This window comes from Cnephaeus nilssonii (assembly GCF_951640355.1).
Source record: "Cnephaeus nilssonii genome assembly, chromosome: X".
Taxonomy (NCBI): Eukaryota; Metazoa; Chordata; class Mammalia; order Chiroptera; family Vespertilionidae; genus Cnephaeus; species Cnephaeus nilssonii.
In genome coordinates this window covers 106876731-106904539 of record NC_137071.1, presented here as the reverse complement: position 1 = coordinate 106904539, position 27809 = coordinate 106876731, and the positions used below count along the sequence as shown (strand labels likewise).

Here is a 27809-nt window from a genome sequence, read left to right as displayed (position 1 = left end):
ATGTTATGACTGATAAAGGTTTAATCTCCAACATCTACAGGCAACTTATACAACTTAATAAAAAGAAGATAAATGATCTAATAAAAAAATGGGCAATGGACTTAAATAGAATCTTTTCCAAAGAAGACAGAAGGAAGGCCAAGAGACACATGAAAACATGCTCAAAGTCACTAATTATCCAAGAGATGCAAATCAAAACGACAATGCGGTACCATCTCACACCTGTCAGAATGGCTATCATCAACAAATCAACAAACGACAAGTGTTGGCAAGGATGCAGAGAAAAAGGAACCCTCGTGCACTGCTGGTGGGAATGTAGCCACTGTGGAGAACAGTATGGAGTTTCCTCAAAAAACTAAAAATGGAACTCCTATTTGACCCAGTAATCCCACACCTAGGAACATATCCTAAGAAACTAGAAACACCAATCAGAAAGGATATATGCACCCCTATGTTCATAGCAGCACAATTTACAATAGCTAATATTTGGAAACAGCCTAGGTGACCATCAGCAGATGACTGGATCAGAAAACTGTGGTACATCTACACAATGGAATACTATGCTGCCATAAAAAGAAGGAATTCTTACCATTTGCAGCAACCTGGATGGAATTGGAGAACATTATGCTAAGTGAAATAAGCCAGTCAATGAAATAAAAATACCACATGATCTCACTCATTTGTGGATAATAAAGAACAGTATAAACTGATGAACAAAAAGATAGATAGAGAGGCAGTAAAGCATCAAACAGATTGTCAAATTACAGTGGGAAGTTTAGGGAGAGGTGGGGGAGATCAACCAAAGGACTTGTATGCATGCATAACCAATGGATGCAAGACACTGGGGGGTGAGGGCATGTATGGGAGTGGGGAGGGGGGGCAATGGGAAGATATGTACATATTTAATACCTTAATAATAAAAAAAGACAACACCATCTTTATACAGGCCAAACCTGTATACTTAAAAACATTACTTTGCTTTTAGAGAAGCACACCCATTCACTGCATTGTTTTCTGAAATTTCACTTTCTAGTTCTATGTTAAATAATTATTAAACGTATTATTTCTAACAGCTCTGTGTTGAAAGTCAAAGATAATTAGAGAATCATGAAAGCAATGACAGAATCAATTCACCATATATAGATGACTCAATAAGATTAACAGTTGTATTCTCATCAGAAACCAAGAAGCCCAGAAGGCAGTAGTATAACATATTGAAAACACTAAAAGAAAAAATCAAAACTGTCAACCAAGAATTCTATATGTGTCAAATCTGTCCTTCAAAAAATGAAGGTGAATTTCAGATATTCCCAGATAAACAAAAGCTGAGGAAGTTTGTCACTATTAGACATGTTCTAAAAGAAATGCTGAAGAGAAATGCAAGGAGATCTAATTATATGCTGCCTATAAGAGATAGACCTCATGCCGAAACCGGTTTGGCTCAGTGGATAGAGCATCGGCCTGCGGACTCAAGGGTCCCAGGTTCGATTCCGGTCAAGGGCATGTACCTTGGTTGTGGGCACATCCCCAGTAGGGGGTGTGCAAGAGGCAGCTGATCGATGTTTCTCTCTCATCGATGTTTCTAACTCTCTATCCCTCTCTCTTCCTCTCTGTAAAAAAATCAATAAAATATATTAAAAAAAAAAAGAGATAGACCTCATATTCAAAGACAAAATTGGTTGAAAGTAAAAAGATGGTAAAAAATAAACCATGCAAACAATAACTAAAAAGGAGCTAAAGTGGCTATATTAATATCAGACAAAATATATTTTAAGACAAAATTGGTACTATAGAAAAAGAAGGACATTTTACTGATTAATGGTTAATACACCAATAATTTAAAATTATAAATGTATATGCACCTAACAACAGACCTTGAAAAGACATGAAGCAAAAACTGACTGAATTTAATGAAAAAATCAGCAATTTGAAAATAATGACTGGAGCCTTCAATACCCCATTTTTAATAATAGATTAAACAATTAGAATATTAACAGGAAATAAAAGACTTAAACAACACTATAAGTGAACTGGTGATGGTAAAACTAAATATCCACATGCGAAAGAATGATTTTGTAACCATATTTTACACCATACTAAATAATTAACTCAAAGTAGACCAAAAGCCAAAATGTAAGAGCCAAAACTATTCTCAAAACTTTGGAGGCAAACATAGGGGTAAGTCTTTGTAAATTTTAATGAAGCAAAAATGTAAGTGGTAAAAGAAAAAAAATGTATAAATTGGACTTCATCAAAACAAAAAACTTTTTTGCATCAAAAAATGCCATCAAAAAAGTAAAAGGAGAGAGAAACCAAGATGGCAGCATAGGGTAAATACCTAATTGTTGCCTACCACAACAATTTTGAAACTACAACTGGAAAACAGAGCAGACATCGTCCAGAACCACCAGAAAGTTGGCTGAGCAGATGCTCTACAACTAGAATAAAAGAGAAAGGGACGCTGAGCTTCGGGAGCTGTGGAGGTTCGGAGATCTGTGAGCACGGAGAAGGCGGGCGGCTGAATACACGAATGGCTTGCTCGTGGCATGCGGAGAGGGCGGGCACCAAGTGGTCGGCTGGCTTTCTCGTTCGGGAGGAAAACAAAGCCTCCCTATTACACTGATATCCAGCGCTGGTCTGGGAGAGGCTGGCCTGTCTGGCAGGAGGCGAAACTCGAGAGCAGCCTTCTCTCAGAGGGGCACAGCCATTGTAGCGGGATATGGAAAACAAGGCCCTCAAAGCTTGTCTGCACCAACCTGAGACCCCGCCCCATCCAAGTCAAGCACAGAAGCCCTCCCAGTATCTAGCTTTCTCGTTTGGGAGAAAAACAAAACCTCCCAACTGCACTGATATCCAGCTCCGGTCGGGGAGAAGCTAGCCTGTCTGGCAACAGGCGAAACTCGAGAGCAGCCTTCTCAGAGGTGCACGCAGCCATCACCACGGGACATTAGGGTGGGGCTGATGGGAAACCAAAGCTTGTCTGCACCACCCTGAGACTCCGCCCCATCCAAGCTGAGCACAGAAGCTCTCCCAGCAGAGACACTGCTGATACTCACAGCCAATTAGCTTGGAGATCAACTCCCCTCAGTGATACCAACAACAAGCAAGGCTTAACTACAACAAGACTGCACATACAGCCCACAAAGGGGTGCACCAAGAGGATCCACCACAGGTAACTGGGGAGGCTGAGCTACTGGGCTCTGCTAAGACACCTAACACACAAAGCAACTCCATCAACTCAGGGAAGCAGCTAAAATGCGGAGACAAAGAGGCAGGGCACAATTAAATGAAATGGAGGAAAGCAAAAGACTGGATATAGAGTTCAAAACCACGGTTATAAGGTTTTTCAAGAATTTCCTAGAAAAGGCCGATAAATTAAACAAGAACCTCGAGGACATGAAAAGGGATCAACTAGAAATAAAGCATACACTGACTGAAATAAAAAATATTATACAGAGACCTAAAAGCAGACTAAAGGATTGCAAGAATCAAGTCAAAGATTTGGAATACCAAGAAGCAAAAAACACTCCTCTGAAAAAGCAAAAAGAATACAAAAAGTTGAAGATAGTGTAAGAAGCCTCTGGGACAACTTCAAGCATACCAACATAAGAATTATGGGGGTCCCAGAAGAAGATAGAGAGCAAGATACTGAAAACCTATTTGAAGAAATAGTGACAGAAAACTTCCCCCACCTGATGAAAGAAATAGACTTACAAGTCCAGGAAGCACACAGAACCCCAAACAAAAGGAATCCAAAGAGGACCACACCAAGACACATCATAATTAAAATGCCAAGAGCAAAAGACAAAGAGAGAATATTAAAAGCAGCAAGAGAAAAACAGTCAATTACCTACAAGGGAGCACCCATACGATTGTCAGCTAATTTCTCAACAGAAACTATGCAGGCCAGACGGGAATGGCAAGAAATATTCAAAGTGATGAATTGCAAGAACCTACAACCAAGATTACTCTACCCATCAAAGCTATCATTCTGAATTGAAGGCCAGATAAAGAGCTTCACAGATAAGGAAAAGCTAAAGGAGTTTATCACCGCCAAACCAAAATTATATGAAATGCTGAAAGGTATTCTTTAAGAAGAGGAAGAAGATAAAGATAAAAATTATGAACAACAAATAGGTAACTATCAACAAGTGAATCTAAAAACCAAGGGAATAAAAAATCTGATGAACAGTACTAACTGGTGAATATAATAGAATCAGGGGCATAGAAAGGGAGTGGACTGACAATTCTCAGGGGAAAAGGGGAGTGGGGGGTGTGGGAAGAGACTGAACAAAAAGCGTACACCTATGGAGGAGGTCACTGGGGGGGGGGGTAGGGTAAGGGCAGAGGGTGGGGTAGGAACCTGAGAGGAGTGGAGCTATGAGGGGAAAAAAGAGGAACAATTGTAATAATCTGAACAATAAAGATTTATTTAAAAAAAAGTAAAAGGACAACTCACAGATTGGAAAAAAGTGTCAAACCACATATCTGATAAGGGTCCTATATCCAGAATATCTAAAGAACTCTTACAAGTCAAAAATGAAGAGGCAAGCCAATTAAAAATGCATGAAGGATATGAATAAGTATTTATCCCAAAATATATAGAAATGGCCAATGAATAAGATGCTTAACATCATGAGTCATTAGTGAAATGTAAATCAAAAGCACAATGAGATATCATTTCATATCCACTAAGATGGCTATCTACACTAATAAAAGAGAAACATGCAAATTGACCATCCCTCTGCTACGCCCACCAGCCAATCAGGAGCAAGTATGCAAATTAACCCAACAAAGATAGCAGCAGTCACGGATCTGGAGTGACCAGGAGGCTTGGGTTACCCCCAGTGATGGAGGAAGCCTAGCTTCCCGCCTGCCCTGGCCGCCGCTCAAGGAGTGGCTGGGGGCCTGGGTCGCCAGGTGGCATGGCCAGCCTGAAAACGGCCCTCAGCCCCTTACCCAGGCTGGCCAGGTACCCCAGCAGGGATCCCCACCCTGAAGGTGGTGTGGCCAGCCTGAAAACAGCCCTCAGCCCTTCACCCAGGCTGGCCACGCCCCCATGGAGTAAGAGGCCCCGCTGTGGGGCCTGGCCAGCCTGCAAACAGCCATCAGCCCCTCACCCAGGCTGGCCAGGCACCCCAGCGAGAACCCCCACCCTGAAGGAGATGTGCCCAGTCTGAAAACAGTCCTCAGCCCCTCACACAGGCTTGCCAGGCACCCCAGCAAGAACCCCCACTCTGAAGGGGGTGTGGCCAGCTTGAAAACAGCCCTCAGCCCCTCACCCAGGCTGGCCATGCCCTCCCAGCGGGGACCCTCACCTATGGGGGCATGGCCAGCCTGCAAACCACCACAGGCCCCTCGCCCATACCGCCCCATGCCCCAAGGGAACCCCCACCCTGATCCAGGACACCCTTCAGGGCAAACCAGCCAGCTCCCACCTGTGCACCAGGACTCTATCTATACTAATAAAAGGGTAATATGCTAATTAGACTGGGAGACCCTCCAGGAGACCTTCCGGACATTCTTCTGGACAAAGCCATGGTGGCGGGGCTGAGGTAGAGGCGGTTAGAGGCCAAGAGGGTAGGGCAGTTGTGGGTAATCAGGCCAGGATGGGACGGCAGTTGTGGGTGATGAGGCCAGTGGGGGGGCCGTTGGGGGTGGGAAGACCAGCAGGGAGGCCAGTTGGGGGTGAGCAGGCCATCAGTGGGGGTCAGTTGGGGGTGATCAGGACAGCGGGGGGTGCAGTTTGGAGTGAGCAGGCCAGCAGGGGGGCAGTTGGGGGCAAGCAGGCCAGTGAGGAGGGAAGGTGGAGGCGAGCAGGCCAGCAGGGCGGAGGGCAGTTAGGGTGAGCACACTGGCACAGTGGGCAGTTGGGGGTGATCAGGCTGGTGGGGGGGCATTTGGGGGCAAGCAGGCCAGCTGTGGGGGGCAGTTGGGGGTGAGCAGGCTGGCAGGCAGAGTGGTTAGGGGCAATCAGGCAGGCAAGCAGGTGAATGGTTAGGAGCCAGCAGTCCCGGATTCCGAGAGGGATGTCCGACTGCTGGTTTAGGCCCGTTCCCTGTAAACCAGCAGTAGGACATCCTTTGAGGGGTCCCAGATTGGAGAGGGTACAGGCCGGGCTGAGAGACATCCCCCCCCCCCCGTGCACGAATTTCGTGCACCGGGCCACTAGTAAAATAATAAAATTGAGAGTAACCAAAAAATAAAAAAAATTAGAAATAATATGAAAAAAGTGGAGTTCTCATAAACTGGTAGATGTAAAATGATTCAACTATTGTGGAAACAGTTTGGTGGTTCTTTAATAAGTTAAATTATTACATACACCTTAAAATTATGTATTTAATATACATATAAAAGTATAAATACTATATACATACAATTACAATATGACCCAGCAATTTCACTCCTAGGTATATGCCCAAAAGAATTGAAATCAAGGTCTAAAGCAGATACTTGTTCACAATGTTAATAGAAGCATTATCCAAAATAGGCAAAAGGTAGAAACAAGCCCAATGACCACCAATGGAAGAACAAATAAACAAAATGTGGTATATACACACAATGGAGTATTATTCAGCCATAAAAGGAATGAAGTACTGATGTATGCTACACTATAGATGAACTTTGAGAATATAATGTTAATTGAAATAATCTCATCACAAAGTAGCCCATATTATATAATGCCATTTATATAAAACTAGTGGCCTAGTGCACGAAATTCATGCAAGGAGGGGGGCTTTCCTCAGCCAAGCCTGCACCCTCTCCAATCGGGGACCCCTTGGGGGATGTCCGACTGCAGGTTTAGGCCTGATCGCCCCTAACTTCTCTGCCTGCCTGCCTGATCACCCCTAACTGCTCTCCCCTGCCGACCTGATCGCCCCTAACTGCCTCTGCCTGCCTGATCACCCCTAACTGTCCTCCCCTGCGGGCCTGATCTCGCCCCCAACTGCCCTCCCTTGCTGGCCAATTTGGTTCTGATTGGTCGGTTTCTATGCCAGTTAGCGTCAAAAGCTCCGCCTCCTAGGAAGCCATTAGCTCCTCACAGTTCACCCATATTTGGTTCTGATTGGTTGGTTTCTATGCCAGTCAGCATCTCTGGGCCTATCTCCAGGCCTGATCAGAGAGGCGGGGCTGAACAGCAGCCCCTGCGGAGGCCTGGAGAGAAACAGAGGTGCAGCTACTGGAGAGAAAGAGAGAGGCAATGGCTGATCAACACCTGTGACGGCGGCTGCAGATCAGACCCTGCCTCTCTCTTTGGGCCTCTCTCTGGGTCTGATCTGAAGCTCCATCGGCAGTCAGTGCTGGGTGGCCACGGCAACCCAGCACTGACTGCAGGACTGACTTTCGGTCGGTCGAGCCTTCAGTCATTTTGGACGTTACAGACCCTGGGTTTTTATATATTAGGATATTCAGAATAGGCAAATCCAGAGAAACAGAGAGTAGATTAGTGTTTGGTGAGGGCTGGGGAATGGGGAGTGACTACTAATGGGTATGGGGTTTCTTTTGGGGGTGATGAAATTGTTCTGAAATTAGATAGTGATGATGGTTGCACAGCTTTTTCAATATTACTTCATCAAAACCACTAAATTATACATTTTCATACAGTGAATGCCATGGTATGTATATGTTATCTCAATAAAAAGAGAAAGAAAGGAACCAATCAATTGGAAAGAATTTCCAACCTCAAATTTAGAACTAAACTTCCTATTGTTTGGTATTAAAGAAATCATTGAAAAATTCTACTTTTTAAAGATATGACATGGTATTTCCTCCTATGAAAAGATATTTTCTTGGAATAATTTTAAAAAAGAATCTTTATTTTATTTTTCTATTTAAACTTGCCTGAAAGCTATTATGCCAGCACATCAATTATCTTATTACACTGTCTCAGTGGTCTTAATCTTCCACAATTTGCTTTCAGTACTCATTCAGACCAGGGAAAATGAGTTGTACAAGGAGAAGGGCCATCAAGAAGAAGCAATGTAGCTAGTTCTGATGTGACTAGGGCCTGTAGAATTTTAGCACATGAAGAAACACTGGAAAAAAAGATTTCAGTAAATAGTTCTCATTTGGCTAAATTCTTAAGGTAGAAAATCAAAATGATTCATAAACCATGAATGATATATTGGAAGGTTATGATTTCTTGAGGGAATTAAATTCACTCCTACTGTTAATAGTAATAGGGGCTGTGTGAATGACCCTCTGGATAACATGTAAGAAAGTTGGCATACGTGGTTGTTATATTTCTGAAATTTCTATCATATTTCCAGCATCATCTTACAAAAGAAATATTACAAATTCAACACAGACCTATTTCTAAACCTGGTTAGGTGATTCAAAGGTTGATTTGAATCCCCAGACATCTTAAGACAACATGTGTAATATTTTGGAGCTTATTTTTACAAAAAGAGAAAAAAAGAACATTGCAAACACATTCCAAATATATAAGGAAAACAAATAAGTTTGCGAGCAATATATCTATGGCAAAATGGAAACTGCTTCCCAGGGCTCTGAGTAAATGTAGTGCCCTGTGAGCAATGGCTATAGAAGTAAAATGCTTACTGCAAGTACTGCATTCACCAAGCTATTAAATATATTTATGAAACAGGCACCTACTAGACTTCCTGTTTGCGCTATTGCACTTTAAAATATATATATATATATATATATATATATATATATATATATATATATATATATATATTTTTTTTTTTTTTTTTTTTACAGAGAGGAAGGGAGAGGGATAGAGAGTTAGAAACATCGATCAGCTGCCTCCTGCACACCCCCTACTGGAGATGTGCCCGCAACCAAGGTACATGCCCTTGATTGGAATCGAACCTGGGACCCTCCAGTCTGCAGGCCGACGCCCTATCCACTGAGCCAAACCGGTTGGGGCACACTTTTTTTTTTTTAACATCAGTTGATTACACCAGGAGCCTGGAGTCCCGCAAAGCAGGAAAATATGGCTTAAACTCTTTAACTTTTAGTATTGATGGTTTATGCATTTTAACAGTACTTAAATCTATACATATTTTGGTATTGTTATTTATGCCCTTTCATTTGAATGCTGTTATATAAAGTTTAGCTATCCTAAAATATATATACTGTACCTATCTCAACATTTGCATTCATAAACCAATGGGCTTTTTTATTTGGTTGATGGTTTCTTCTAAGCAACTATCAAAACAGCATGTCCCAGTTCTAAGTATTCTAATGTACTAAGAATCCCTGAAGATAATCATGAAATAAACCACTGGGTTGAATTCAGAACTGATTTCAGAGAGGAAGGGGGAGAGAGATAGAAACATCAATGATGAAAAAGAGTCATTGATCGGCTGCCTCCTTCATGGTCCCCATTGGGGATCGAGTCCACAAACTGAGCATGTGCCCTGACCAGAATGGAACTGTGACTTCCTGGTTCATAGGTCAATACTCAACCACTGAACCTCGCTGGCCAGGCAAATGTTTAAAAGCCTTTAAACTGGTTAATGACATATGGCCTTAAATGCATATACACCAATATGTTAATTAGCAAGTGAATATGAACATTACCAAAAGTCCTCTTTTTTAAAAAGCAATATACAGCCTGGCTGGTGTGACTCAGTGGTTGAGCCTTGACCTATGAACCAAGAAGTCACGGTTTGATTTCCAGTCAGGGCACATGCCCAGGTTGTGGGCTAGATCCCCAGTGTGCAGCATGCAGGAGGCAGCCAATCGATTATTCTTTCTCATCATTGATGTTTCTATCTCTTCCTCTTCCTTTCTCTCTGAAAAAAAAATATATATATATATTAAAAGCAACATACATTTATCTCTGCTATATTCTAGCTAATGTTTCCTATCCAGTAAACTATTTTCTGGTTTTAATTTAACTACATGGGTTATGTATCACTTACAAATAGGGTATATTATATAGGGCTTCTATAAAGCCTGATAATTCATAATAACAATTCCCTTCAGAATCTGAATAAATTTCCTAGGGGCAGCCACACAAATCTAAGCCACCAAGTAAGTCCAGTGGATATATGTTGGAAGCCACCCATTGCCTTCACTAGCAGAGAGGTATGGACAAGGAACCTGGAAGGCTGGTTAACCTTGAAGGCTCTGAAAGGTCAGAGCCAAGCACCCACTGTTTAGTTGAGACAATGGTAGCTAAAGCAACTTCTACCTTTTAGTTTTTTGTAAATCCTTGCTGATTGGCTATTATTGGAATTGCCTGCCTAAAGGCTATGGGTGTATCCCAAAATCTGAATAAAAGGGATCACTAGGCTGGAGCAAAGCGAAGTCCTTCCCCTTGAGTTGGGCTCCCGCCTGGCCCCCAATATTTTCAAATTAATATTTTCTAGTCTCTTTCATTTGTGTGCGGCCTCCTCCAGAGCCCAAACCCTGAATCTGAACCCTGAACCATGTGGGTCATGGAGGGGGGGACACTCGCAGATATATATTGACCTAATTGCTATATGTTTAAACCTAAAACAAAATGTCACTTTATAGTTGGCTATACATTCTTACATGCTGTGAATACTGATTTATTTCAGTTTTTAAGTTTCATGCTCAGCCTGCAAATTGTATTATCTAAGAGAAATTGCATTCTGGCATTCAGATAAGACCCCTGTTATTTGCTTGTTTAATAAATTATAAACAAATTTGACTTGGAGTCATAGCTATATTGGGCCTTTATATATCATCTTCTGATGGGGTAGCAAAATGTGCATTGGAAAGAGCACTAGAGAAGCAGTCAGGTGTTCTCAGCTCTGCCAATCTTTTGGTCTTGGGAGGGGGGGGGGAAATCTCTTTCCCTCTTTGGGCCTTAGTTTCCCAATTTATATAAGGAGGGAGTTGGACTGCATGAGCTCTAAGTCTTTTACAGCTCTGACAGTCTATGAATTTTTGATTGCTAAGGAGAGGAAAGGGGGGAATTATTTTGGAATAATTCTTTGTGAAAGAGAGTTGAGTTATTTGGGTTTTGTGTGTGTGTGTGTGTGTGTGTGTGTGTGCGCGCGCGCGCGCGCACGGATTGTAAGGAAACCTGACCCTAATTTCAGCTTCAACACAGTAAGAAATAATTGCTAATCAAATGTTAATAAAATGCTTACAGGCTTTAGGTCTGGAAAAGCCATTTTATACACTTAGAAAAACAATCAGGAATGACAGCTGTTTTTCACCTGCTCATAAAGGAAATTCTTGGCGTTTAACCATGACATCCTCCTTTAACTCAACTACAGTACATTTAAACCTACTAGCCACCTCTCATTTTGAATTACACATGAAGATATTCAACCTAGAGTGTTATCCTTTCCTTGACCAGAATTCTGTCCATCTAAAGTGTTCAGCACCACATTAAAGTTCCTGTTGGGAAATACTTGCTATCTGTCCTGGAATGAAATTATGAAACTTTATTATCAGACTAGAGGCCCGGTGCATCAAATTCGTGCATGGGGGGGGGGTGTCCCTCAGCCCAGCTTGCACCCTCTCCAACCACTGGCTCCTAAGCACTCACCTGACTGTCTGCCTGATGGCCCTATGTGGTCTCCCCTCCTGGCCTGATCCCCCTAACTGCCATTCCCTTCTGGCCTGATCCCCCTAACTGCCATTCCCTCCTGGCCTGATCCCCTTAACTGCCTATTTGCTCTCCCCTCCTGGCCTGATCGCCCTAACTACCTATCTGCTCTCCCCTCCTGGCCTGATTCCCCTAACTGCTTATTTGCTCTCCCTTCCTGGCCTGATCGCCCTAACAACCTATCTGCTCTCCCCTCCTGGCCTGATCCCCCTAACTGCCTATCTGCTCTCCCTTCCTCTCCGTGCCCTTCAGACCCTGGCACAGGAGTGCTGAGAGCTCTCCACTGAGGCCCCGCCCTCATCCTGGTGGCCCTGCGGGCATGTACCACACTTCCGCGGGGGGCCGCCTCCACCGGGGGCTGCCCCTGGGCTGGGCAGCATGGTGGGCCTGCGCGTGCCTCCACCGGGGGCCATCTCCACTGAGGGCCACCCCGGGCCAGGTGGCATGGCAGGCCTGTGCGTGCCTCCGCTGGGGGAAGCAGCCTCATGTCCCAGCGGCCCAAGTCCCCACCCCTGTCCCTGCCCACCAGCTCCTGCTGCGCACGCAGCCTGTTGAACGGTCATTACTATGATGCTGTTGGGACCAATTTTCATATGACCTCTTTATTATATAGATTATATAGATACTGAAGGTTGACCTCCCTCAACAAGAATAGTTAAAATTGCATGGTCTCTTCTCTCAATTACCAAAATGCAGGCTGACCCTGCAAGCAGGGAGAATAGTTAGCTGTCAACAAGCAGGGATCCAAGATGTGCTGGGTGCCTCTGTGCCCCCAAATCTTTTTCTTCTTAGACACTTGCAGGGCTTGACATTCTCTCTCTAGAGACACATTCATTTGGGAGAAACATTGATCACCCCAGGTGTCTTCTTGAAATAAAATGTCTGTCTATTGGAGAACTAAGATGTTAAGTCACAAACATTTCACAGTAATATTTCCTAAGGTGTATTCTTTAATATAGTTTCCTAATCCCATAAGACACTGGAAAAGAGATCCATGGTCAGATTCTAGTAAGTTGAGAAAATGAATTACTCTACTTCTCTTCTTAGAGAGTCAAAATGCACAGTAGCATATTAAAGATTCTAAGAAGTCCTGCTATAAACATCCTAAATTAATTTTTAATCCACTGTTTCCTTACTTGAGAATATGGAACACTTTGGAAAAAATGTAAAATTGTTGTAAAATACACATAACAAAATTTACCATCTTAACCAAATTTAAATGGATAGGTCAATAGTGTTATATATATTCACATTGTTGTGCAAACATTTTCATCTTGCTAAACTCTGTACTCATTAATCAACAACTTTCCATTCCCCTCTTCCTCCACAGTCCCTGGCAACCACCATTCTACTTTCTGTCTCTATGAATTTGACTACTTTATGTACCTCATGTAAGTGAAAGCATACAGTATTTATCCTTTTGTGATGGGCTTATTTCATTTAGCATAATATCTTCAATGTTCAACTATATTGTAGCAAGTGACAGATTTCCTTCTAGGCTGAATAATGTTATATTTTATGTATACACCATATTTTGTTTATGCATTCATCTACTGATAAATACTTGTGTTGCTTCCATCTTTTTGGCTATAATGAATAATGCTGATATGAACATGGGTGTACAAATATCTTTGAAATTCTAGTTCCAATTTTTTTTGGATATATACCCAGAAATGGAATTGCTGTAACATATGGTAATTCTATTTTTAATTTTTGGAGGACTCATCATACTGTTGTCCATAGTGGTTACACCATTGTACATCCCTACCAACAGTGCACAAAGATTCCAACTATTCCATATTCTTGCCAACACTTGTTTTCTGTTCATTTTTTTCTCTTTTGTGTGTATGGTTTTTGTTTTTGTTTTTTGTTAATCCTCATCTGAAGATATTTTCCCATTGATTTTTTAGAGAGAGTGGAAGGGAGGGGGAGAGACACAGAGAGAGAGAAACATCAATGTGAGAGAGACACATCGATTGGTTGCCTTCCACACGCACCCCGGTGGATCAAGCCTGTAACCAAGGTATGTGCCCTTGACCAGGAATAGAAGCTGGGACCCTGCAGTCCGCAGGCCAATGATCTATCCACTGAGCAAAACCAGCCAGGACTGGTTTTTTTTTTCTGGTTTTGTTTTCTATTTTTTGTTTTGTTTTCTTTATAGTGGTCATGCAAATAGGTGTGAGGTGGTATCATATTGTGGTCTTGATTTGCATTTTCCTAATGATTAGCAATGGTGAGCATCTTTTCATATACTTGCTGGAAAAACTTTAAAAATTCACACCAATAAAAGTTTTGTGGAACATACTTTGGGATATACTGCCAGGGAGAATGAGTAATAATGACTGCTTTTTTTTTTTTTTAGATAGAGAAGTTTTTGTTGGTTTATTTTAAGAACAATTAACATTTACTATTTTAAAAGCAACACAATATACAGGAAGTATGTACACAAACTGACAATCTCTGGGTAGTAGAATTAGGAGTGGATTAATTTATTTCTGCCTATCTGTAATTGCTAAATTTCTACAATAAACCTGCATTATGCAATTTTAAAAGTTTAATATAAACAATGATGATAGATAGACAGAGATATAGATAGCGTGTCCAGTTCTATGCTAGTTGCTTTGGCCACAGTACTCAGCTACCAGTGATCTCTTGCTTTGCACAACTTTTACTATTCTTGTATTCAATTTAACAGTTTCTTACATTCTGCCTTATATTGTTTTCCAATTATTATCTGTTTTAATGTTAAATGTTTCATAAGTGTAAACTCTTTTGGAGAAGGCACTGTGTTTTATATTTCTGTTTGTGCTCCAGTAATAATTATCATATTTTCCAACCCCAACCAAGGGATATCATCTAACAAAGGATGTGTTTGTATGTGCATGTGCTGTATCTGAGCATTTGAGGCAGTTTGGGAGTATTCATATGGATATTAAAATACTGAAATTATGGTGCATTTTCAGTGATTTATGAGTCCAAATGGACAAAATGTTTAACAATGTGCTCTTGAATGACACAGAACTGCTACTTACCACTCCTAAAAATAAAACTTTCTTAAAACTTTAGGGGGCACTGAATATGACAAATTTATTACAGTATTATTGACTGTATTTCCTACACTTTACTTTCTATCACCATGATTATTTTGTAACTACCAATCTGTACTTCTCAATCCCTTCACCTTTTTCACCCAGTCCCCAAACCCCCTTCACTCTGGCAACCATCAGTCTGTTCTCTGTATCTATGAGTCTGTTTCTGTTTTGTTTGTTTTGAATATAGTAAATTTAAAAATAATTTCTCTAGTCATAAATACATTGGTATTCTCATTTCTCTATTTTTAACAATATTTTGACCCTGCAACTTAGCATTTTGCTAATTAAACATTGCTTGGTTTTATGTAAACTGATTTCTTTCTAAAATAAACTCTAATCAGAATATACCATCTCATCTATTATATTTCCTTCTCTTAACAGGTGTTCTGAGTTCTCATTGTTTCCAGATTACAATCGCTTTGTCCATAATACAGAGACCCAGACATCTGGTCAAAGGGAAAATAGTCAAAGCTATTCAATCAGGTAATGGAGGAAACACTTCCTGAAAGTTTGTACAGCAGCTATTCCCACATGTGATATCCTGAATGTGCTGGTCTGGGCTTTGCCAGAGTTCTGATACATGAAACCAAAATGGACCTTAAAGTGTGACTGCCTGCCTGTAATGCAAAGAGGATGGGGAACCAGACCTGGTGTCAAAGCTCAGTTCTAACAACTTATCAACTTATTACACTTGCAAAAGTCACTTCCCTAATCAGAGTCTCACACGTAAAAAAAAAAAAAAAGAAAAGATAAAAAACAACTGTCAATGAAATGATATATGTGAAAGCACTTTGTAACATCTCACCCAAAGCAGTTTAAGGTAACTAACTCTGCTCTGGAGCAGAGAAACTAGTCTACTACACTTAGAAGACTATCAGTGTCCTCAGAAATTCTCTTTAGCCCAATGAATTACTATGGGCCATTTCAATCCTTACTTGTTCAAAAATAGACCCAAATAAATACCCCCCCCCTATCTAGGCAAAAAGATTTGAGTAGACACTTCATAAAAAAATACAAGTGGACAATAAACATATGCAAAGATGCTTAACATCATGACTCACTAATGAAATGCAAATTAAAACCACAATGAGATACCATTACACATCCACTAGAAAATCTATACTCAAGGAATAAAAATACCAAGTGTTGAATGGGATGTAGATAAATTAGAACCTGCATACATTGCTGGTGGGAATGTAAAATGGTATAATCACTTTGGCACACAGTGTAGCATTGTCTCAAAACATTAAATGTATATTTAGCATATGACCCAGCCAAAATACTCCTATATATATACCAAATATATTAAAACATATGTCCATATAAAGACTTGTATGTGAATGTTCATAGTGGTATTATTCATAGTAGTCCAAATCTGGAAACAATCCAAATGTCCATAAACTGGTGAATGGATAAACAAAATGTGGTATGCCCAGACATTGAAATATTACTTGGCAATAAAAAGGAACAGAGTATTGATGCATAGCATATATGAACCTAAATAACATTATGCTAAGTGAAGTAAGGCAGACACAAAAGACAATTTCTTATCTAATTCCATTTATTTGAAATATTTATAAGAGGACTATCTATAGGGACAGAAAGTAGTTTAGTGGTTGCCTGGACCTGGGGATGATAATGGGAAGTGACTGCAAACAGGCACGTGGGAACTTGTTGGAGTGATGAAAATATTCCAAATTGGATTGGGGCAATAGTTGCACAACTGTATAAATTTACTAAAACTCTTTAGGCTGTATGTATATTTATAATGGGTGAATTTTATTAAATGCAAATTATATCTCAATAAAGTGGTTAAATATATTTGCAAAAAGAGAGAAATTATGCTAGCCAATGTGACAAGGTGGGAACTCAAGTTTGGATAAAAATGCCTGCCTTGGAGTCAAACCCAATAGAAATCTAACTATCTTTAAGCCTGCAATATTTTAGCTGACTCCTTTATCCTAGCTTTTGGCTACCATAATCTTGCCATCACCCAGGAGACACATTGACTACATGAAGTTCAAGTTGACTCAATTACTACTCTTCCAAAATTTCTCTTTTCCATCCCCATGTCTCTCACTTTCCTCAATATTTGTTTATTTTGCCTTGTCACCCAGGAAATGTGTTTCTTTGCTCAGTTTTTACTTCTTTCTTTCACAGTATGCATGAGCTCTGTTGTCTATCTCTCATCTAATTCCATACTCATGGTTCCTACATTCAATATTTAATGGCAATGAATTTATATTAGGATAGACAGATCATATCAGGTGAGTAAACTACTTACTTTGTAGATCTAGTCTAGTCATTTCCAATGTATAATCATTCTTTTTTTGAATGCAAAAATATCATTATGTATTCAATAACACAGGAGTGACAGAAGTGAAAATGGATCAGCTAGACAGTACTTATCTGAGTTATTCTGTGAGGCCTGGAGGCCTCTGGGACAGGCCAAAGGTAGAAGTAGCCAAAAAGAGTCTTTGATACTGAAGTGACAATGAAAGCATCTCCATCTGCTGTACAATGCAATCATATAATAAGGTAAGGAAATCTATTTTAGAAAAGTTTCTATTTTGGTAAAACAGTTAACATTTTAATATTTGGATCCTAACCTTCAGGTGTCAAAAACACATGGGCTTTCCAGAATCCCCAAGAATTATAGTAACTCAATGTCTAAAATGTACCTATGCCTGACATATGCTTCATTCATCAAACCATAAGCAACACACTCTTCAGGCTAGGTGTGCTACAGAGTAAAGAATTTGGAGTCATAAAACCTGTATTCCTAGCTCCTTTGTTTCCTCCACTTGCTAGATATTCCGTGAACCTCACTAATTCCTAGTTTCCTATGCTATAAAATTAAAATAAGTGTCATACCTATCTCACAGGGTTATGGGAATTAAATGTATTTGCATATATAAAAAGCACTTTGTAAACTGCCAAGACCCATACAAATAGAAGCTGTGTGCTTTCAAAAACTAAAACACAAACACTCCAAAATTCCTTATATGTTATTCTGAACGTTTAGGGCATCCTCCCAAATCACTTTTTAAAAATTATGTTTTCATTTCTCTTTCTCTAAGCATTCTTTTTGACCCTTGGCATTTCTGGCCTTCCCTATGGTCATTGCTTACTCTGCATATATACACATTAACAGTTATTCTGAAGAGTGCTTGGATCTGTTTCTTACACTTTCAGCCTCGCACACACAAAAAATGCTGTCTATCCAACACTTCTATAGCACCACTTCACCCAAAGGGTTTCTGCTTGCATTCCCCACTGGGTGAAATGCAATTGCTGTTTAGTAACACACTATGCAACAGTCTAAGACAGGATGTGAGGGAAGCAATATTATATGCAGCTGGAAGGACAAGGGAAGCCAGTGTCAACAAATGCAACTACCAGATGTGAACTTTGGCCAAGGAGATCAAGGCAAACACTCCTTTAAAAATGTCATGGGATCTTTAATGCCCAAAAGTCAGTCCAACATTGGCATCACATCTTATTGAAAAAGAACTCTTCTGGAGCTCTGACCCATTGATATTGTATCGATTCAGTTTTTGAGTGGTGAGTGACTTGCATGGTCTCACCAGCAGATCTTCCCTCACTATGCAGGAGGTAGGCTCTCTGGAAAAATCACTTTTAAATAAGAGCATGGCATTATTTGGGGTGATTTAAAGGCATGATAGCTGGAGTGGATCTGGACACAAGCCACAATTTAACACTCCTTCCCCATATGGCTGTCTTTTTTCCTCCCTTAACACAGTGGGAACAGAAATTGTACTCCAGTCCCACACAAACTTGGAATGAGACAACTGTCCTTATTTTGTTCTCACTTTGACACTTACTTCCTTTCCAATACAAGACAGGTGCACTGTTCCTTGTAGTGTTGGGCAATGGAAATGAACGGGGAAGAATGACACTTTAAAAGTTAGTTGCCAAAACCGGTTTGGCTCAGTGGATAGAGCGTCAGCCTGCGGACTCAAGGGTCCCGGGTTCAATTCCGGTCAAGGGCATGTACCTTGGTTGCGGGCACATCCCCAGTAGGGGGTGTGCAAGAGGCAGCTGATTGATGTTTCTCTCTCATCGATGTTTCTAGCTCTCTATCCCTCTCTCTTCCTCTCTGTAAAAAATTCAATAAAATATATTAAAAAAAAAAAGCTAGCAATTGCCTTACCCAACCAGATGCAGAGGGAAAGCAAGGAAGTTCACTCTTAGTAAACTATACTTTCCCCAGGGCTTCCTCCCTAAGGCCATCCATGGGGACTTACCTGATGGTGTCCATAAAGAAACTCTATTGGGAGCAACATTAATTTACCTAAGTATTATATTTCAAATCTAAATTTTTAGAGGCAAAATAATAAGGATATGTAAGCACCTGGCACTCAAAATGAGTCATTACTAAATATTTTAATTAAATCTATTTTCAATGAAGCAGGAAGTGTCAAATAGCTATGTGTTCATACATGATCAGAAGGGGTTTTGTCTCCTAGGGAGTCTATATATGGGTCAGACAAACTTCCTATTCTTACACTTTTAATAAAACCAAAGAAGGAATTTGGCCTGCCTGCTTATTCCATTCTGTACTATGAGGTGTTACTTTCAAAATGTGAACAGGTCCTTTATTCATGATAAAACAGAAGAAAAACCAATCTCCTGGAATTTATGAACAGTTAATTTTCTCATTCTCCAACCTAAAAATGAATTGCTTGTTCCTTCTCCTGCCAACCTTTCCTCCTCTTTCCCCTTCGTTCCCAACCACTAGTGCTGTGCATAAAGTCTGTTCGTGTCTGTGACAGCATTTGTCTAGGAAGGGTGTGACATTTGAATGTGGGGAGGGGGGGGGCAGATGAAGGCTCCAAGTTAGCTTCAAAAAATGTTAAATCACTAATAATGTATTTTGTGCTTTCCCAATGCACTCCTCAGCTGTTGCACATTGTATCATATAATATGTAGGTCATTCTGTTTTTTTCATGTATATATATATGAATGCTTTGCCTCTTGATTTAATTGTAGACCCCCAAAGAGAAGAGGCTGGGTTCTAATGTTGTCATAAGGGACCTGGCTCCAAGGGAATAACACTGTTCATATATATATATATATATATATATATATTAAAATTTATATATATATATATATATATATATATATATATATATATATATATATATATATATATATAAATTCTGTTGTCTAGATTTTTTCCTCAGGCTTCTAAGTCAAATTTATAACTGCCCAAGGTATACTTCCACTTGACTACCCCAACTCTCACAGTTCACTCCATATACCTTCACTAATCACCACTCTCTAAATACACCATACGGTTTCACACCTTCATGCTTTGCGCATGCTGTTTTCTTTGCCTTGCATGATCTCCTCTGTTGAAATTCAATTTATCCTCCAGGAATCATCTCATATGTCATCTCCTCCACATTAATTCTTCCCCAGTTACTGAAGCTGAATCTAATTGTTTCATCAGTGCTCCACAATATTTTGTTTGGACCTGTCTTAAAACCTCAATCACATTCTGCCTTGAATTGGAATTATTTGTGTCTATGTCTTCTCTATGAGTCCAAAGGCTTTCTGAGGGTGGAACTGTGTCTGACTCATCTTTGTGCCTCTCCAGATTCCCAGGGCCTACCAGAGTGTCTGGCACTCAGTGGCTGAATAAACAATAAACATTTAGAATAGGAGCTCAAGTACTATGTGTTGATTTATTGAATTGTCTGTATGTCTTTTAGCTGTTAATCAAAGCCTGGCATAGACCATAAACTCAATACAGAACAAGGAACATCTGTGTTGGAATAACACCAAAGAATTTTAAATGTCAAATTTTTTGGAAATTTGTTTAAATTCTTTTGCTTGCACACAACCTTTGTAAGCCTAACAGTTAATAGAAAAAAACAACCCCGAAATCACTGATTTACCTCCAAGAGTTTTAGCCACAGAACATTTTTCAGACCATTAAGAATGAGAGCTTCTATTTAGGCAGTACTAGTTAATTTCTGACATAGAAGTTATTTCTGGTTATAGTGTTAGTGCATAGATTATATTTTGCTTTTCTCAACACTGCCCATGCCCTGAACAAATATTCCTTTTCAGAGAGTGCCATACTAAGGGGCCCAGTACTAAGAACTTTGACTGTAGTGCTATCTGATGATGTCCCCTCCCCCCATCCCATCAGAAGCTGTGTTGGAATCTCCATGCAGGACTTTCTTGCCTTGGATGCCAGAAGTTCCAAATAAATAACCTAAAATCCTCTTTAGAAAATAGTGGGGGGAAGTGGCTTGGAACATGCTCCATTTATACTAACTAAACATTTTAGCCAATGTTTCCAGTGTCAGGCCCAATAAATCAATGGGATGCTAGTTGTCGATTTGTGTGTGTGTTTTTTTCCTTTTTCAATTCTAGACATCTTGGAATCTATGCCATTGATATTCCAACATGCAAGTTATTATTGTGACTAACACAGACAAAATTACCTGCTGCTACATTCCAGGTATGTTTAGTTATTACCCTGTCTGACCTGTTTCCTTCCTTCAGCTGTCTCCGTAGTGGGAGGGAGGAGATGGGGATTTACCCCCTCCTCTTAATTTTCTCTAACAACTGTGATGCCAAATGCAATTATTTGTGGAGGAATCTGCTGTATGTATGGATGAAAGGGACACATGCAAATCCCCAACAAGAAAGGGAAATACTGGCTATGTATTTGTTCCGAAAGTCTGCCAACTCTGGTCAACTCTGCCCAAGGCCCCCTGTGCAGATATTAACAAGCTGAACACAATATGACTTCAGGAATGCAGAGGGGAAAAAAACTGTTTAACAGTTGAAAAATCTCTTCCTCAATCTGAGGTCAACCAGCTAATAAAAAAGCTTCAAAAACTTCTGAAAACCGATGAATAAGCCCCAGATGTTCCCGTTCTCAGCTGAACTTTCCAGCAAGTTATTTCTAACCTCTGTTTTTCACAAGTAAAACTATTGCAATCTTTGGTGCTTCCCTATCTGTTTCCAAAGAAAACTGCCGCCAGTCAAATTCTTTCTCCCACCCACAGTAACTAATTGTCCATACTGTTTTCATCTCCTTTTCTGAAAAAGAATTAGATTGGCAAGACCCCTTAGTGCAAGAGTGGGCACCTTTTTTCTATCAAGGGCCACTGACCCACAGCGGAAAAAAATAAATCAACTGGGGCCACACACAAGTCAGAAACCACTTGTTTTAGTTTCGTTTTTGTTTGTTTTTGTAGAAGAAATATAAAATATTCACCTCATCTCCTTAAAAATTAAAATTAGGGAAAGGGAAACTCCATTCAACCTATATAATAAACAGTTAAAATACTCCAGGTCTCTGCCATAGCAAGTTTGGGGAATGAGGTGGTTAAGAAAAATGATGTGAGGGAAGGGGAAAGAGAAAGATTGAGAAAATAAAATTTAAAAAGTAAAAAAAAAGTAAGGCAAGAAAGAGGCCAGGGGATGGTGAGAGAAGGAGAAAAACAGACACAAAGATAAAGGAAAAGAGGGGAAAATACAGAGGAAGGCTGCAAACTCCCTAGTTAATGTGTTAGTTGCAGTAAACAGTTTGTCCCACCCCTGGTGCTCCCTGTACTTTGGTCATTAGAGTAAGTTATCATTGCCCTTTGAAATCCTTATTAGCTTTCTAGCAGTTTAGGGAAAGTCCTTTCTGTTCTGAGAAACAGCTGTTCTGCTTTGATTTTCAAACTTCAAAGCAATTTAAAAAAAAAGAATATTTTATCAAGAAAGTCTGAAGGTTTTACATGTGTGTAAAGCAATGACTGAAAGTTTCTGACATTGCAAAACTGTCAGATGGCTTTATCTGTGGCCTTTGAGAGATTAGGGCTGTCTTATTTCATAGAGCCTGAATGTTAGAATTAGCATTTATTTAATTGATTTGAGAGTTCTTTTCCCCCAAAATCAAACTTACTTTGAGGGTTAGTTGGATCCTGATGTAGTAAACAATATAAAGTGGAGACCACATACACATACATTTCTTAAGACAAAACAGACCCGAATTCACAGCTCTTTAATTACTACTCGTCTTCCATTGAAAGCTGAACTTCTGAATGTTTGGCGCTAGCAACTCACTAAGAGAGAAGTTATTTTTAACCTGCAGTACCTATTTTAAAGCTACTGTATGTGTTAGTGGGATTATATTCTGCTGATGATGTAGTAAAGAAGACAAAATGGAACAGGAAAATGTCCAGAGAAGGACAAATAAAATAATAAAGGGTGGAGAACAAGGCAAAACCATATGATGACAGATTAAAATCACTGGCCTCTTGAGTCTGAAACGATGAAGGCTTATAGGGAAAATCAGAGAAGTGCATGCAATTGTGACGGGTATGGTAACCACAAACTTATGTCCTATAACACTAAAATTAGGGGGTAAGCTCTTAAACTTGAAAGAGATGATTTTAGGTTAGATGAAGGGAGTTCCTACTTCAAATATCAAATATTAAGCTTAAGTAATTCATTTCCCCAAGGCATAGGGCAGGCGGAAAATAGCAATATATTCCAAAATGTTGGATCATTTGTGAATAATGAACTAATATTGAATTATTCTGGGAAACTCAGAAGGTTGGGGCCACCTCTCACTGTGCAAACTTTTCTTAGTGTGCCTGTCAGCAAGGACTCCTGGGTGATGTGGGTCATGAGACTGTCTCTGAGACCATCTTCTAAAGGTCTTTGGTACTGCCTTCAGAATTAAGGTAATAACTGCTGGGCTATCAGGCTGAAACACTGGGTCAGGAGGTTATCAGGCCAGATGATACTCTTTCTGCCTCCTCTCAGGGCCTAGGTTACTTCTGAGACAGTCAATAGAGATGGAGACAGCTCAGATCGGGGAGGATCTGGAGAAGTGTGAGCTTTGACTTGGTCCAGGGTGGTTTCAATTTGCATCCTTTCTTACCTATCTCAAAATGTTTGCGGTTTGTTTTAAATGAAAATAGATTTATTGTTTTTCTGATGTAAAACTTAATTTAAAAAAGTATTTGGGCAGAGTGCAGAGACTTAAAAAAAGGAAATGAAAGTTATCATAATATTGCTCATGTCTTAATATATATTTTTACAGACTTTCTCCCCATACATATGTATATACATGTGCTAACTTTTGTAAAATTGAATTGTACTTTAATATTGTCTCATAACCTCCTTTTTAACTTAACACTGTATCATGGATATCTTTCTTTGTACAACAGTATTTAAAAATATTTTTAATTTATTTTTATTTTTAATTTATGTATAGTGGAATAATCTGCATCCATTAAAATATTTTGAGGTGAATATAGTCAATAAAAATATTTCTGATGGCTTCAGATTATTTCATTGTATGGAAATGGCATAGTTCACATAAATGTCCTATTGATAGATATTTGGGTTGCTCTTATGACAATGCCACTGAAATATCCTTATACATACAACTTTGTGGATTGCCATAGTCTTACCTTAGGAGAAACTTGTAGCATAGGAGCTGCTAGTTCCAGGTTACTTCAAGTGACCTCCTAGATAATTAGACTGTCTTAATGCTTCTTTATCCCTCAACAGAGTAGAAGCAAGATCATAGAATTTAGAGTAAGTTCAACCTTTCAGTCACTTACAATCTGAATGTCAGTTACATCACCCATTATAGAGAATACTAGAGGCCTGTAGAACGAAGATTCATGCAATAGGCCTTCCTTCCCATGGCTGCCAGCACCAGTTTTCCTCTGGCACCTGGGACCCAGGCCTTTGCTCTGGCTGCCTTCTTCCATCTTTGCTCCAGCTGGCCGGAGTCTTCAGTCTTCTCTGCTCCGGCTGGAGCACCACTCCTGTAGCTTCCTCTGCTCCCCACCCTCCCCCTCATAGCAGGTGTTCTGCCCCGCCCGGCCGCTCCGCACCTGTGTATGCAAATTAACCCGCCATCTTTGTTAGGTTAATTTTCATACTCACCCCTGATTGGCTGGTGGACGTCATGGAGGTACGGTCAATTTGCATATTTCTCTTTTATTAGTGTAAATTAATGATAGCTAGGTCACAGGACAGTAATGAGAAATAAGTGTAATAATGTAAACAAAAGGTTCTCATAAACTTTAAAACACTTAAATGCAGAGATTGTCTTCTTTTTAATATCTTAATGTTAAGAATTCAGAGGCAGTTTTAGTGGATCCAGTCTGCCATATTCCACACACTGAGAGGGTCCCAAAAAGGTGCTGAGAGCTTATGACCATCTAGAATAACATTTCTGAGTCCCCAGACCTGAATTACCTGCCTAGAGGGTGAGGGGGGCACTTTAACCTACCAAATGTCTAGCTGCCATGTACTAGATGACATTTGGCTCCCCAGGTTTCATGTTACATGGCATTCACCTGTTTGCCATTGACTGTTTTACCAGGGAGGAAAGTTTATCATGCTCTCTTCCTCATTTGGCCCTCTATAAATATAACCAGTTTGTGTGGGCCTGAATTGAACACTCTGGCAAGAAACCAATGTTCTCAGGAAGAAAGAGATAATTTGCATTACAACACAAATTGCATATTCCCTTCCAAACGTCTGGTGCTTTTGCTTTAAAAAAAAAAGGGGGTGGGGGCTGCTGTTCCTCATCACTAGCCAAAAGCATTTATAGATTTTTTTTTAATCCAGAAGGAAGCACAGAGCAAGAATGGTGCTCTTTTATAAGATATTTTGAAATACCAAGTATAGTACCAGCACCCAGCAAGTGCTCAATAAATGCTATTTGGTCTTGATCTCTGTCTTTCTCCAGGTTATTTTTTATTGAACTAATTGGGGTGACACTAGTTCGTAAAACCATACAGATTTCAAATGTACAGCTCAACAAAACATTGTCTGCACACTGTATCATGCATCCATCACCCCAAGCAAAGTCTCTTTCCATCCTCATTTATCCCCCCTTTGCCCACCCTCCCCCTTCCTGCTATCACCAAACCCCCCCTCTCTCTCTCATTAATCCGTTCACCTTCTTTTATCCAGTCCCCCAACCCCTCCCCTCTGACAGCTGTCAGTCTGTTTCATGTATCCATGCTTCTGTTTCTACTTTGTTCATTATATTCCACATATAAGTGAAATCAGATGGTATTTGTCTTTTTACTACTTTCCATTAAAGACAGAATAACTAAGGGGATAGAGAAAATAAATAAACCTATGAAAGAAATTCTTAAATTATGTGGAAGAAAAGAGTGGGTAAATGAGAACAAATGAGAGAGGTCTTGTGGGGAAAGAAATACTTCTCCCGCACAAAAGGTTACATGGCATAGGTGGGAGAAAAAAAAAGTAAGGGACTTATAAAAGGAAGGCAACAAGTATTTTTGTGGCAGAGACAAAAGTTACACACATTATTCAATTTAAGAAAAATATAGGCTCGAGAACCGAGCGGAGCTGATTGAGCCTTCAAAGTCCTAAAACACACAGCCGTGGGTTTGCGGTCTATTTATTGAATTCCGCCAGTGCGGGAGCCTCTGCAGAGAGAGAGAGCGAGAGATGGAGATGGACAAACAGATTCACTTAGAGCTGCGGAACAGGATGCCCTCTGATGTGAAAGCTTGTCCTGGACAACTGTCTGTCTTATGAAGGCAAAATCGAAGGCCTCGAAGATGAATTTGAAGAACTGGAGTTCTTAAGTACAATCAATGTAGGCCTCACCTCAGTCGCAAACTTACCAAAGTTAAACAAACGTAAGAAGCTTGAACAAAGCGATAACAGAATCTCAGGGGGCCTGGAAGTATTGGCAGAAAAGTGTCCGAACCTCAAGCATCTAAACTTAAGTGGCAACAAAATTAAAGACCTTAGCACAATAGAGCCACTGAAAAAGTTAGAAAACCTCAAGAGCTTAGACCTTTTCAATTGTGAGGTAACCAACCTGAATGACTACCGAGAAAACATGTTCAAGCTCCTCCCACAACTTACTTATATCGATGGCTACTACCAAGACCACAAGGAGGCCCCTGATTCGACGCCAAGGGCTACGTAGAGGGCCTGGACGAGGAAGAGGAGGGGGCGGAGGAGGAAGAGGAGGAGGAGGAGGAGGAAGAGGAGGAGGAAGAGGAGGAGGAGTATAATGAGGATGCTCATCTAGCGGAAGATGAAGAGGAGGAAGAAGGTGAAGAGGAGGATGTGAGTGGAGAGGAAGTGGTGGATGAAGAAGATTATAACGACTGGGAAGTAGCCGATGAGGAAGATGAAGAAGAGTCTGGTGAAGAAGAAAAGGGTCAGAAGCGAAAACGAGAACCTGAAGAAGAAGAAGAAGAAGAAGATGACTAAGTGGATAACCTATTTTTAAAAATTCCTATTGTAATTTGACTGTTTTTACCCATAACCCCCCCCCCCCAAATCCTGCCCCCTGAAACTCATTTTTTTTCTGATTGTAATGTTGCTGTGGGAAGGAGAGGGGAAGTGTACTGGGGGTTATGGGGAGAGGGTGGGCAGGAGGGGGTGGAATAAAATACTATTTTTACTGCCAAAAAAAAAAGAAAAGAAAAATATAAATATAAGTCATGTTGGAAACTATAGTGCTAGAAGAAAACAAAGACATAAAAAAAGATTGTGGTTCTCTATATGCCAAGGGCAGTGAGTATCTCATTGGTTTTTCTAATCCCTGTGCTCAACAGGGGATTGATGGTGAAGTAAGGCAGGCCTGGACTAGGGTGATGGCATAGGGATAGAAAAGATTTCAAAGAATGCTACAAATAATGACCTGAAGGCACTTGATGATTGACTGGCTACAGGATGAGAGTCCCAGACTAACAATGCCAGAGGAACAGTAATAACAAAACGGAGTAGCACACAGTAGGTCCAAGAAATATGCTGAAAGTAGATAAGATCACAGAACCATCTGTCCTTAGTCATAGAAACAATTTCCTGGGGGGAAGCATGAGAAATTTGTGTAAATAGGGTAGGTGTGCTAATGATTTTGATTACTTCATTCACACTTATAACTCTCAAATAAGAACGTTTCTCAATGCCTAGCTACCTATACCTGAGGCATGAATTGCTATAGGGCTTCAGGACCCAGTGAAACTGGAGTCTAGAAATAAAGTGGTCCATGAATTACTATTTCATCTCAACTCTTCAAGCCTCAACAAGCTGATCTTTGAATTGAAATGAAACTGCCAAGAAAATGAAAGTTCCTATTATTCAGGTTTTGACAGATAAAG

General features: G+C 40.2%; 1 protein-coding gene and 1 pseudogene across 2 annotated transcripts in view; one reads left to right on the top strand and one right to left on the bottom strand.

Annotated features, from left to right (window-relative positions):
• The window catches only part of GPC3 (glypican 3), a 503173-nt gene that overhangs the window by 93043 nt on the left and 382321 nt on the right, over positions 1–27809 (bottom strand). The gene's annotated exons all lie outside the window — the stretch shown is intronic.
• Positions 26137–26916, top strand: LOC307096045 (acidic leucine-rich nuclear phosphoprotein 32 family member D-like; annotated as a pseudogene). The gene has a single exon. The product of its transcript is annotated as an acidic leucine-rich nuclear phosphoprotein 32 family member D-like (transcript).